Raw genomic sequence first — 14,607 nt, 5'->3', positions numbered from 1 at the left:
GGTTTCTCTCTCTCTCACACGTTTTGTTTTCCGCCCGTCTCGCCTGTCAAGGATAAAAGTCTGATTTGCACTTTTCAGAAACAAAGATTTACACGGACAAATAGCCTGGTGCCTGTGTAAATATACAGTTCATGAATGTGACTTTCGTTTTCATTAATGCATTTGTAAAACGTTCATACAATACAACAGTATATATGTTGATCAATACCTCTATCAACACTCTCATATATATATTTTTTTTAAATAAAATTCAGCATTAAAAAAATCGTTTTCGAGATTGTAATCTCATTCTAATCAATAATTAAATGAGTTTATAAATAAATTACTTTCAGCATTTTATTTCCCTTTTGGGTGTATGAAAGTAAATCACAAAAGACAGCCATTAGTTCCAAATGCACATTGCATACGTGTGAGTTAGTGGAAGGGCTTACTCAAACATCTGTATAATCTAAATGTTTATGAAATGATTCTGTTGCCTGAAGTTTTTGAACTTATCACCTGCAAGAAAGAGCATACAAACGCCCGTTCAAGCTGGTTAACTATACATATTAAATGTATGTAATGCATTAGCTTATTTTGTGTAGGAGGGACTATATTATGAGAGTCAGGCCTCCTGTCAATACTCCTCCAACCCAACTAATAGACGCATGGCCCGCCCTCACATGAGCACTCTTGTGACAGCCACCCCCTGCCTCGCTCCACTGCCTTTCGCTCAGACTTGTGTCTTCCAATCGGCAATTCATTAAACCCTTAATCCCCTTGGAGAGTTCACAGAACAAGCCAGAGTTTTTTTTTTTTAAAGTATCCTTTCACCTTTGCATGAATCCCGCTCCACCCACTTTCCCGTCTTTTTTTTTGTTGGGGCTGTCTCTCTTAGGAACCCCCTGGTGTCGAGAGACCAGCTGCAGCTCCATCTTCTCTCCGTTTGCTTGTGTCTTCACAGCAATGTGCGATCTTTCATCGGCTCTGCTTTATTGGCTGACTCCTGCCTTACATCTGGCATCGCTGACCTCCTCTAATTGATGAGCCGAGCTCCCACTCTGCATCTCCTCACGGTCCAGGAGTTTCTCTCACCCAGAGGTAATCTCTCCTCCATTCCCGAGTGAAATAATGTGGGGAACGGAGTTCACTGTGCACATTCCACTGGCCAACTGTGAAAGCCTCTCTGTGTACCTTAAGAAACACGTATTTAGAGGTGTTGATGTTCACAGGTATTTGTGTGCCTGCTCTGTGTCAAACAGGAAAACCATATATTATATCACTTTTTCCACCACACACAACTTCCCTTATGATACCAGGAAACAAGAAGTATGTCAAAAAACAGAGAAGACACATTACAAGCAATAAAGGTGCAATGTGTAAGTTGTAGCGACATGCTCCAAATGAGTAGGGGCTAACTAAAGCAAAAATATGTCAAATTCAACCAAACTGCTGAAAATAATGGTCAAAACGGTCAAAAACATAACATCGCTATCTATAATCTTCACGCGTGGCATCGGCCTATAGCTTACATTCACCATCTGTGTGTACACAAACGGGTGGCTGTATGGTCCGTGATAGTCGGTTTATAGACTAAATCCAAACTGGCAGAAACGAGTAAATGACCCGCACCGTTGTCTCGTCCTCCCCGCAGCCAGGAGACCACCCTCTGGGAGAAGGATGCCCAGTCAGAAGCTGCACCAATTAGAATCCAGCCAGCACAAACCCCAGCTCCAGGGGGTCACAGCGGGCTAGTGGGGCACCGGGTCCAACCCGTGTAACGGCAGCAGCAGAGAGTTTACTGATCCGGCGGTGTGTCGGGGCGAGACAGCGTGAGCCGGGACTAGTTGGTTAAGAGGCTCATTTCAGTGGATATCTCTGTAACCTCTTCACATTCTGTTGATAATGTTAGTTCATGTTTTGAACGTTTTAAACTACATTTCTGGTCATCTCTTGCACATTAAACCTTTTTAAGGTGGCTTCCGAGGATTGCAATGCAAACACTCAGTGTCTCAGTTGAAGGTCACATCTCACTTTAACAAGCCTGGCCTGTGCATTTGGAATCTAACATGTTTCCAGAGTTAACCCAGGCTTAAAGTTTGTGTTTGCATTTTCACAATATCTCGCAAGTCAGTGCTTTCCAGCCCAAAGGTGAGCGTACAACATGCCAGTGTATACAGTGTCAACATCCTGTTGTTGCCTTATCAGGACATGCATCTGGCACGGCACTGACGTGGAACAGATCCATGCGATCGAGACCCAGCTTGACTGCCCGGACTCTGCACAAGACAAACGACCTGAGAGAGGTATTAGCAGAGAGGAATTTAAGGCAACCAAAGAGCAATCTGAACTCTCCCTTTTTTTGTTTTGCTCAATGTGATCAATTCCCAAGCAAAAGGGCTGGAGAGCACCTGATCCTTGCCCCCTCTGGGTCTTAGACCCCCACCCGTTTGACATCTGAAAGTGACAGCTGATACTGAGCTATGTGTTATTGCAGGTAACTGTTGATCACTGGTAGGACTGACTCTATACTCATGCTAGAGTTGCCTATGGAAATTCAAAATGTTCAAAAATCTGTATCTGATCTCTTTTCCCCCCACAAGAGCAGTTCACTTTCTGTCCCTGCCCAGTGTTACAGTAGAAGAAAAAAAAAAAGTTCCAGCCTTTAAATGTGTATTCCCCTGACCCGACTGTAAGCCTACACCAGTCTCTGTGAACCACGAGGACAAAGACCCGAATGCAGTCGCTGCTGCCCCCAGAGTCCTCTGCTCTCCAACCCCCCATTCTTAAACCCACACAACACACATGGAATGTAATTAGCAATGTATCTCCCAGTTTCCTGTTTGTTTCCTCACCCTACCGTCCCAGACAAAAAAAACAACAGATTTTCATTCCCCTTCTCATTATGTTTTTCCTTCTGCCTCATCATTTTATTGAGGAGGTTAAGCCTACGCACTTAGAACATCTTCCCGCTCAACTTTTCTGCCGTTGTGCGGTGTGTCGTACGTCCTGAATGGCTCCACAGAGTCCTCTCAAGGCATCCATTGAAGCAGTGCTGAGGGCTGATGGGACGGGGTGGGTGGGTGAGTGGGCTGCTATGTGGAGTTCCTGATGTGAATGTGCGATAATAGAAATGGACTGGCTGTTGCAGCAGAGCAAATGCAAAGACTGAGTGCGTGCTCCATAACAGTCCCATTACACTTATCTCTGGTTACTGTACTTACTCAATAGGCCTTCTGTCGGCAACATTTGGAATAGACTTAAGAAACCAATGTGAGGACGATACAGAAACAGCCTTGTGAACATGGAAATACACAAGATGTTAAAAAAGAAAAACGTCAGTGGCCTCAAAATAACTAGATGTCAGCCTTGTGTTGAATTCCCATGAATATTAATCCAGTTTTGCAAGACTGTCGAGCATAACACCCAGCGCAGGACATTGGTTGAATATGAAACACAGCACGCTCTCACACCGAGCCCTCGCTGCACCGCGACGACAGAGCCGGCCGTTGCCATGGAGCTGGGAGTTGCTATGAAGCCAGTATGTTCTAGCGTCAGTGGAGGAAGACAGTGTGGTCTGTTTAAAGTCCAGCCAGGAGTCTTGCTGGGTTCAGATGACCTTTCGTGGGAATAAAACGTGACCTACTCAGCCCTGTGTGTCTGCTAAACCAGGAATTTACCGCAGAAATATAGGCGCTTTTATGCAGACGCCCGCTGCACATGCGCACAGTAACACCAATAATATGCAGCTTTATAACAAATGCCTCATCTTTGTGCCACTGTGGTTAACCTTCATACATTAGTAGCTGTTCCTTGGCACTTGGCTAAACTGCAGAATATCAAGTGAACTTCGAAAGACAGAGAACACATTTTCCTGCCGTAGCTTTAACTCTCTGGCATGAAATCTAATTTTAGAACAAAACATGAGCAGAGTCTAATAATATGTCATTTTGTTTCATATACCAATAAGCTTTTGCCTGAATAATCCGGCTGTCTGTTCCCACAGAAAGAGATCAGAGTCGGAATTGTGTTAATACAGGACAGTCCACAGAGAAGGGACACTTGTATCAGCCACATCTTGCCTAACAAATGTCCACAACAGCAGGGAAACAACTGATGCCGGCTTATCTACCAATCTGTTTTGGTATGGGAAGGGAGGGATGGTACGCTGTTAAATATTTCATCCTCCAAAACACCACATTGTGTCTCGTTTTTCATGAGCTACAAACTCATTTTAAACAAATCTTGGGATTCAACCAATACAGGATGGAATTTCCATTACCACTGCCCCCATTGGACCACATATGTTATACTGTATGTGCGCACTATACGTCTGATATGGGACAACTGGCCTGATGTTATACGATACCTCCCTATACAATGTTTCCATACAAGTCTGTTTTATGACTTCGCCAGGCTGCTGAACATTTCTTTTCCCTGTTAAATCTTAATCCATTCATGTGTGCAAGTTGTCTGTGAGTGTACGTACACATTTGTTCTTCTGCGTGCGGGGGCCGTATGTCAGCATCCACATGTGCGTGTTCCCTGAGTGTTTGGTGTATGTGTGGCAGGAAGGAAATGCAGCAGGGGTTTGGGACCCACACAAGGCTGTTCCTCGGGTCTCCAGTTCATGCTAAGTGTAGGAATGTATACCCTGAGGAGGAAGGCGTGGCTCCGAAAACTCTCCCACTGTCCATTGGCACCTGTTTTTCAGCTTAGCTTTCAGGCAGGCAGACGGACAGAGCGTTGGGAGACAGCGGGACATATTCGCTGTGTTGTGGAAACAAAACAGCTGTTACACAAACCCATGTCATGAATACAATACTCCCGGCATAACAATGAACCCACTAGTTTGTCTTTCTTTCTGTTAATGGAGTAGTTTGACATTTTGGAAATGAGCTTATATGATTACTAGCCGAGAGCGAGATGAGAAGATTGATACCCCACTCATATTTGTCTGCTGAATATAAAGCTATACAGCCAACAGCCGAATAGCTTAGCTTAGCATAAAGACTGGAAACCTGCCTCTGTCCGAGCTAAGAAAACCCACCTCTAAAGCTCATTAAATCACACATTGTATCTTGTTTGTGTAATCTGTACAAAAGCCTGTAAATATTATTTGTGGTTTTCATGAGGGTTTATGCGCTGGACTATTTGTAGGCCACAAGCAGGGATTGGTGACAACAACTAGGAGAGCCAATGGGAAATAAGATGCTGGTGTAGGCTGATTTTGTTACCTTTGGATAGAACCAGGCTAGCTGTTCCCCCTTGTTTCCAGTCTTTATGCTAAGCTAGGCTGAGTTTACTTTACAAATATGAAAGTAGTATCCATCCGTTTGTCCCAAATGTCAGACTGTACAACAACTCACAGTGTCTGATGTGAATCTTCTTCATGGAATTTATAACTTGCTGAAATGCACTTCGATCCGAGTAGGTCATTTCCAAACCTTCCTGGTGCCCTCTGGTAACATTGCATTAACAACGATAGGAATGTGTGATAGAGTTAATGATTACTTGAGGATGAAAATGAAATTAAAACACTTGCAGTACAATGGTGCACTCTCAGTGATGTTTAATCATTAAAAAGGGAGTCACTCCACACAGCATTCCTCTCTCTGCCCAAAGAGACACTTTTGTTCAAAATGAACAATTCTGTGCAGAGGAGTCATAGGTAAAGAAAGAAATGTTTGAGGGGAGGCTGGGTTAGATCTGGCTCTGAGCCCGGAGGACTGATAACCTTGGGCATGTGCTCTCAGTATGAAAGATAGAGAAGCAATAAGCGTCACAAAAATGCCAAATACTATACATTCAGTATTCATTATATACAGCTCTTTAAGGGAGAGCGTCAGTGAAAGAGCTATCTCTCTGGAGAATTACGCTGACCTTTAGCCGGAGTTCAGTCATAACAGCACTGTGTTTTTTACCTCACATCACACTAGTTATTGGCTGGTGCATGTGCTCAAAAAGGTCAGGAGAGCATTTCACCTTAGGTCCAGATTTTCCCCTCCTCCCACGGGACACATTAACTCACAACTTGATACTTAACAAGCTTGTGAAGCCCACACCATCACTTGTCTGCAATGTTTACCAAAGGAGCAGTTATCTCTCTCTGGGACCTAAACAGTCCCCTCTTTCAAGAAAGTGCTGCATTATCTTTACGGGCACACAGCAGAAAACACACCACGCGGCCACACTTTATTCCAACGAACACAACCGTCTTTTCCCTGGAGATGAAATAACAAGAATGGATGGGGGAATACGGGCCGACAATTGTCTCTGAAAGTCACATTGCCACTTTGACGAATTGGATAATTATATCCCTATCTACATTCACTTAATTCAATTATTAACAGCCCCGCTATTCGTCACCCTGGATAATAGGTGAATATATGGGGCGGTAAATCTGATGCATGGTGCTGTGACCAGGCCTAATGTAATCTGGTGGACAGACCATTGAATAATGACACAATCTGGAGGGTAACTGCAGTAAATCTGAACAGCAAACGCAAAGCTAGCTCGCTCCCACATCACTCGTCCTCCCTCCCGTGGCAAAGTGAGTTGCTATGATTTACAATGCTCCTTATAAAGCCTCCTTCCTGTCTGCACAGCGTATAGACTGTCTGGTTGCCCGACCCCATGCAAACGTCACTGGTCAAATCCCTTAGACCTCCCGTAAACACTCTTGTGGATTTCTTTTCCTGTCGTCTTTTGATCGGGCTGTTTGCAGTGGATCCTCCGTAACCACATGGTGCTATTTTTGTTTAGGCTTGTTTGACCTGCAAATGAATGTTTGAGCATAAAAGGATGGGTTCTTATTGAACACATGTGTGTTGCTTTTCAACAGCCAGACCTGCGGTCGACATTCTTTGTTTGTTGTGAGTGTGCTGGAGTTGGCAGATGGTTCAGATTTGATTGGTGGCGAAACTGCTGCAATGTTAATAAACTCATGAGATCGTAATATAAAAGTCTGTGTGTTCAGGTGAGAATCCTGACGAGAGAAGCAGGAAATTGTGGATACTGTTTGTTGTACAATAATTAGTAATAGCCAGACTTTTTAGTTGGTAGAATTGTTGAAATGCCTTTGAAAAGTAGCGCATATCACTATTGAAAAGTCTGCGTTGAAAGCAGCACATGTGGGATTTGTGCCAAAGTGTGTGAAAACTATCATGCATGACGTGTGCGTGTGTCTGTGTTCAGCCTCCTCTCAAGCCAGCGTGTGAATCCACCCCGTCCCTCTCTACTGTGTGTGTGAATACAGAGCCGAGCCCTTTGTCTCCTACTACAAGTGGAGCTGTACTCCACAGACCTGCGCATTTTCCACTCAATTGAATGGCCCTCTCAGATCATTAAATGTCCATTCATTAGCAAAGGACACTGGCAGGGACTCGGCAGCAAGGCAAACACAGAGAGGCCTGTCTGGGGGCTCTGTGCCCTCACACTGTGGGTGGTATGCCTTCACGTTCAGCACCTGAGATGACTATTGTCATGATGAAACAGTGCTCAAAGGTAGCTGTGATTTTCCCGTGAGCTTGCACAATCCAAGCTTCCGTTACAGTTTTTTTGTAAATCAGTAATGATATATATTGAAAGACGCACTATGCCAGCAGTTCCCAACCTTTTATTATCAGATGGTTCCCCGATAACAGCCCCGTGAGATTCATCAACGCTGCGAGTAACTGTTACTGTTGTTTTCCATTGATCTCAGCTACTTCAACCATTTGCGATTATTTTTGACTAATTTCGAATTTCACCATTTATCCATTACTTTTAGCAAATGATTTCAATCCATTATTTTCAGCTAACTCTTTGAACTCTATATCTATAACTGTTAGCGAACTAATTCTACCATGTATCAATTTAACTTAATGTTTTAACTGCTTGCTTGCTAACTAGTGTCCATGCACTCTCAACACCTGGTGAACTGCTGTTACATCTGACTCAACATGTGGATATGTTGTTTTTATTAAAAAAGGATTTTTTTTTAAATTAGTCAAGCTACTCATCTACCCCGAAGGAACTGCAGATGTAGACTACCCTTGAGCTACAAGCACTCCTGGCTGGGAATTACAGTCGGGCATTTACTGGTGTATATCCTTGTTTCCTGGACTAGACTTCATGTCATCATCATCCCCTCCGAGGACACCAGATCCGGCACGAAAACCTGTACAGGAGAGGAGGAGGGAGGAAGGAGGGAACTCACCTCCTGGGGCCAAATATTCATGGAGTAACTTCCTCATGGTCAGATGGATTAGAGTGGCTGTAGATTGACGCACTTTGTTTCAACCTGCCTTAATAACCTGGTTGACTCACTCTGCCACGTTTGAAGGGAAACGACTGCAAGTTTATAAGATGAGAAACCATGGTGGAGTTTTTGTGTAAGCTGAGGAGGAGAAAGGGTCAGAGCGGGAACTCCCGAAACCTGCCGTGCTCAGGCATGCCGAGAGAAATGACAGCTTCCTACGCTGTGTTAACAAGCCCACCAAATAACAAGGTTCATGTCTTACACAAGACTGTTCTGTGATTTTCCTGCCTGCAAAAGCGTTCCAGTCAAAGTCATGTGAGTACATTTGTTCTGGGCATTTGAATTCAGTTCACAAGAAAACACACCTATGCAAACGAGCTGGATGGTGGACCACAACATGTGCCGATGTTGTGGTAGTTGAAACCGTTTGAATTATATTTTATTTGTAATAATTCATCTATTACATGAAGTTAAAAAATGTCTCACTTAAATTTTAAGATTGCATTTACAGATGTTTATGCGTTTAAGATGCATGCAATGAAGATCACAATAAACAATCTTAAGATAAATAATCTTTAGTCAGCAAACTCAACCTTAAAGTCCCTCTTTTTACATGTAGATTTCTACACTGTTACAGCCGAATCTCTTTGAAACGACTAACGCCTTCATAGAAGGCAAAGTGGAGAGAAACTGCATTTGATTGTTGAGATGAAAACTGGTGTCATCCTGCCTGCAGATTAAGTCGAGATAATCAACAGATGGACGGGAGCAGTTTCAACGAGTCCTCTATGCGTTTCAGTCTGAGCCAAAACAAACATGCTCGGATCAGGGTGGAGCTTCCTGTGAAAATCCTGGGAGAGGGCATCTAAACCCAGAAGACTCAAGGAAAGAGTAGCTGTAACCAAGGCTACATATTCACTTTTCAGTGATAAGCACCAGAAGAGTGCGTAACAAAAGGGTGAAGGGTCAAGATGAACTGGGACAGTGGGAACTTGGAGCCGTGGGAGACTAACATTTGCAAATATTAAAGTTTAAATACGTATCATTGGGGAGTGATGTTTGGGATTTTTGCCGCGGTAGATGGCTTTAAAATGTTATTAGTTACAAATAAAAGCATACTTTTGCCTTGTGCTTTCCCCTGGCTTGCTGCCCGCTTAGTGAACGCGTAAGTTTGAGCGGAGGGCAAACAAAGAGGTAGTAATCAAAGAAGTCTCCCTCATTCTTTTGATCATTCCCTGAACAGCTGTTTCTACAGGCCGCTCTCACCCATCCACTCTTGGCAAAGTGGAGCCAGAGAATAGATGCATTCTTGTCAGTGGGGCTGGGGTTGCCAGGACAGGGGGGGGGGGGACACTTGTACGGATGGCTCTGTGCAGCGTCTGGTGCTTGTGCCAGCTGAGTGGAAAAGATGGAGAGGACTAGTAAAGGGGCCATAGAGGAGCATAGGATGGCAGAAGACAGAGTGACAAATCCAGGGGATGAAAAGATGTACGATTTTTTTGTCTTTTTATGTGTACACAAGAACAGACACACCCATTAATGGGTTGCCAGGCTGCCATTGTCCAGCTAACCGTGTGTGGCTCTGCTCACAGCTGAGTTGGACCGGACCACTCAATTAGCACATGTGCACTGTTGCAAAAGCTGATTGACATGGAATGCTGTCCGGGTCAGAGCCCTGTTGTCTCCGTCCACGAGGCTTGTTTGTTGACATCTCTGCATTTAAATATACCACAGACTGAATAGTTGTGGAAGTGTGCGCTCACATCTACAGGCCTGCTTAATTAAAACAACTTCCCATTAGGAGCTGTTGGTATGGCTGAAAATGAATTTCACACAGTAAATATATTATATTACATTGTATAGACATATACAAAGAAAAAGTGTATTTACGTGTGCGATGCAACTCGTTTAGCCAAGAGGACAACAGGAGCTGAAGCTAAAGTAAAGAATAAACCAAACTTAAATTAAAGATGTCTTATTCTGTACATGTCACAGGGTGCAAGAGAAGGAGTGAAGGAAGTGTGTCAGCAGCTGAGCGTGACTACAGTTTGACAATTGCCATTAGTGCTCCATTAAAAGCAGCAGATAGCCAATAGCCGTGGACTCACTCTGTTTTCAGCTCACATGAGAGCCAGTGTGGGCGGAAGCAGCCCTGCAGGGGTGCATTTAGCTTTGGAAGGTGTTTTGGAAAGGTTTTTTGTGCATGTGTGCGTGTTCGGGGGCAAAGGGCATGCCCTTTAACATCTGGTCACATGTGCCGTCTATTAGCTTTTTATGACTCCTTTGGCAGCTGTGGACCCCTGGGAACACATTACCAAGGCCTTACCTGGGCTCCTTCAGTGAACGACACACACACACACACACTGCACACTGTCGTGGTGGGAAGCAGACTGAGAACAGCGTGGCCTCAATTCCATGTAGCTGAGCCAACTTACAACACCACTGGGAGACGGGGAACGATCAGTTGTTCCAGGGAAATCCCAGACCGAGTGGAGTGTTTCTATTCAGGAGGGATGGGAGCGCTGAGCCGTTGGCCAGTTTCAGCAGTGAAAGCCATTGACTGCAGTTTTCTGATGGGCTTGTTAAGTCTGGACCTTGTTAAGTTCTACTGTACACAGATGGCTTAAAGTCCTTGACTCTTTGCCATTTTCTCTTTTTTATCTCTAATCAGGACTGAAGAAGGAGGGCGAGCGGGGAGCAAAAGAGAGAGTTAGCAGTTAATAGACTTCCAGCTCTCCCACTCACGAGAGTGCCCCGACTCCCTCCCTGAGAGAGCCGACCATTCAATCAGATCAGCACAAGCTAGCCGGTGGCGCTTCATTATCTCGAGGAGCTCCACGCTTGCTGCCTTGAAGTTTTCAAAGGGAGATGAAATTGAGTTGATGGTTGCGGGGGCGTAAGCGGCAATGAGCAGAGTTTGTTTTTGTGGTGTCACCGTCCCCCTCATAACTAAAGTCTAAACATCCTCTGCAGTGTAGGTGTATGATTGTGGGATTATGTGCACATTAATGCACTGAGGGGGATCGCTTTAAGCTGTTGTGTGTTGGGGGTTAAATATAGCCCTCGGTGTTGCTATAGAAGTCCTTATTGTGCAAGTAGGTAGTTGGTGTATAAATATGTTTCTCGTGGCATTTCTGCTTGTTCGTTTAAGCCCAGAACAATCAGCTTTCTACATCATCTGCATTTCTGTTCATATCAATACAACTTGCATATCTCTCATGCTTTCAGAAACACTTGAGCGCAACAAGACAGAGAGCACAATATTTGGCTCGAGGCCTTCATAAAACTGCGTACAGTCTGAGGGAGAATCAATTCAATCTGGAATGCTGAAGCTGGCATCTGTCTCCAAAAACAAGAGCGCTGCAAGCGGAGATACGGAGAGAGGTACATCTTGTACTTGGGGCGAAACTCTTTGATAAGAACAGCCATCATTTGAAGGTCTCGTACGTCATGTCTGAGGGTCATTACCATTACTGTTGCTCTTTTTGGCCTACAGGTGCTCCCTTAATCACACTGATGACTCGCAGGAAGAAATTAGAAGTTTAAAATGGGAAGAAATTGACTTTCTCTGGGGGGGGAAATAGCGTCATTTGTAATGTACAGTATAAAAGGTACGTTTTTTTCCCTCGACAGCGATCAGACCAAACCCTAGTTAGCCAGTAATTGCCGTGGTTTCTCTGGGCAAGGTCCGGGCCTTTGTCCTGTGCTGGAACCGAGCCAGCTGTTCCACTTTTGCACACTGCATTAGAAAGGTACAAAACATGCCCCTGAAAGCTGTCTCATGTTACTGTGTTGTGAGGGTTTGATTGGTTGGTCTCACAGAGACGTGCAGAGAGTTCATTTGACCATGTGCAGGATAGATTTTCACCCAAAGATAAATGACATTATTCTCTGAGAGAGAGAAAAGATTTGAGCCAAGGACTTGAGACTGATCTGTACACACATTTGTACCTCACAGTGGATAAACTCCATCAGACTATAAAGCACTATATGCAGACAGGTGGGAAGTCTCTTCTCCGTCTGGTGTCTGGGATGACATTTGTGGATCAAAGACAAATGACAAGTTTGCAGATAAGGGGTCTGGTCTCTGCAATTTCATGCTTTTCGCAGGTGTAACCTGAAGGCAGACAACGCTAACTGTAATTCATAGTTATTTCCTAAACTTAGCCACTGAGAGTTTATGTGTAGACACAATAATGGAGTCCTTCTTTTGCATTCATAGGCAGACTAGGAAATCTCATAATAGACACACTACTAGCAAGTTAATATTACATACAGCGTCTATACGGATCTCACACAGTTCCTGACCCAACCTGAAGCCTCTCAGAAGAAAATAAACTGAACACATGATGAAAAATGAAAGAAAATTGTAATTACATTTTTTTTTTTTAAGTCCAATATTTGATCTTCACACCATTCACCCCCTGAGAGGAGCCTGGCGTTGGTAACAGCATGTTCCTTTGTTGCTTAAAAAGATTCACAGAGATAACATCAACCAATAATAACACGCACAAAGCCTCCACAATAATCTATGCATTTCCTACATTATCCCCCACAATGTTATGCTGTTTGTGAATGCGTGCATGTGTGTGTGTTTACCAGGACAGTCTTTTTCATATTGACGCCTCCACATTGAAATCTAAGACATGTGCACCATCTACTGGATGTTTTGTGATACTACAATATCGTGACCAATTTTACAATGAGAGAGAAACTCTCTCCACATCCATGATACTCTGGCAGGACTGAAGACACTTTGATAGATTGTTACCTGGGGACATATTTGTGGCTTTACATTGTTACACTACAAGCTCTGTGTTCTTACACGTTTCAATTTTGAATGTGTGTCTGTTTTTATCTAATTTATCTAGAGGCATATTATCTACATTATGATCTTCCTGTTTCGCAATAGTTTAAAGTGTGAGACTTGAGAGCGTAATAAATCATTGGATCACATGTCCTCTCTTCTTTAGTTGACTGATGATGAAAATGAAGACAAAAACATTTGGGCATAAGTAGCTGCAACTAATGATTATATTCATTGTTGATCAATCGGTAGTGTTAATTAGCAGTTATAAATTGATTAACATATTTTTTCTTTGGATGTTTTTATATACAGATTGAGATGTTGGCATAATAGGTCGTGAATCTATCTGGGTGACTATAGTTCCTGCTAGAAATAGGTGGATTCTTTTCAGATCTTTAGATCTTCAGAAATGTGGGTTATTTGGGTGAACTGACCCTTTAAAATGTCACGCAAGTGCTACATAAACCTACCAAAAGAGGGCGGTAGTTTATCAGACAAGAGGGGCGAAAAAGGAAATTCATGTTATTTCGCAACTGTCATTTAAAACCTGACATTGTGTTCGTTGGAAAATGTTCATTCAACAGAGGGAAATATTGTCAGCCGGTAAAACACGGTTTGTACGTCATCATCAGTGTAAATCTGCATGTTTCTATTTTACAGGTAGATAACTAAAGTCCCGGTTGTGAATGAACACAGCAGGGGCCGCTGTCCACCGCGCTTTCAGCTGACAGCAAACGAGCTGCAGAAAAAGTGAAAATTGTCCGTTTTTTAATCGCAGTCGAAACAATATTTTTCAAATTTTCTTGGGCAAAATATTCAAGAAAATAAATCAAAATGAAACTGTTTCATGCAAACTAGTTTCCCTTCAATGCTATCTGCTGTGAAGAAGTCGTACGTTTTTTTTTTGTTAGTCATTTTGTTGTTCGAATTTGCATTTTCACACACGCACACACAACACGGACAGCGTGGAGGAATTTACCCGCAGGCGATATCAGTTGAACGAGTCTTTTACCTATCTCTTTCCATCTCTTTCACGCAAAGTTCGCTGTCCGACAACTCCTTTGAATGACAATAAGATTCTGCGGGAGGCCGGCTGGCAGCCTTTCAATGGGGCTGAATAAAGTGTGATCTCGAGGCACTGTTAAGAAAACATTGCATAAAACATTAAGGAGACGGTCTGGCTGCGGGATTAGGCTTTAGAAAGACTATTGTGTTATGTTATCTTGGTGCCAGCCTGTAGGTGTTGAGAAAAAAACTGGACCTATAGGTAGTTGTGTGTTTTTTTGTGTGTTTTTTTTAACAGACGGTCCCTGAAGGCCGACAGAGCTGCATGTTCACCCAGTGAACAGGTAAATGCAAATCTAAGGAAAAAATGTAACAAAATAACTCAAGGCGCTGAGGTTTGCGTGCCTATGTGCTCTTGGCTGAATGCTGGGTGTCACCACGACTTCGCCTTGAAGCGTAAAAGGAGGAAGAGGAGGAGGGGGGGGGGGGGTGCAGTTGAGCCAATGGGAAGGCAGCATCCAGTCCAGCTCTCTATAACTCTGTGTCACAGAAGCTGAGCGATGCCACAACTAAG

Source organism: Pholis gunnellus (assembly GCF_910591455.1).
Source record: "Pholis gunnellus genome assembly, chromosome: 21".
In the NCBI taxonomy this organism is placed as follows: domain Eukaryota; kingdom Metazoa; phylum Chordata; class Actinopteri; order Perciformes; family Pholidae; genus Pholis; species Pholis gunnellus.
This window is presented reverse-complemented; position numbering follows the sequence as displayed.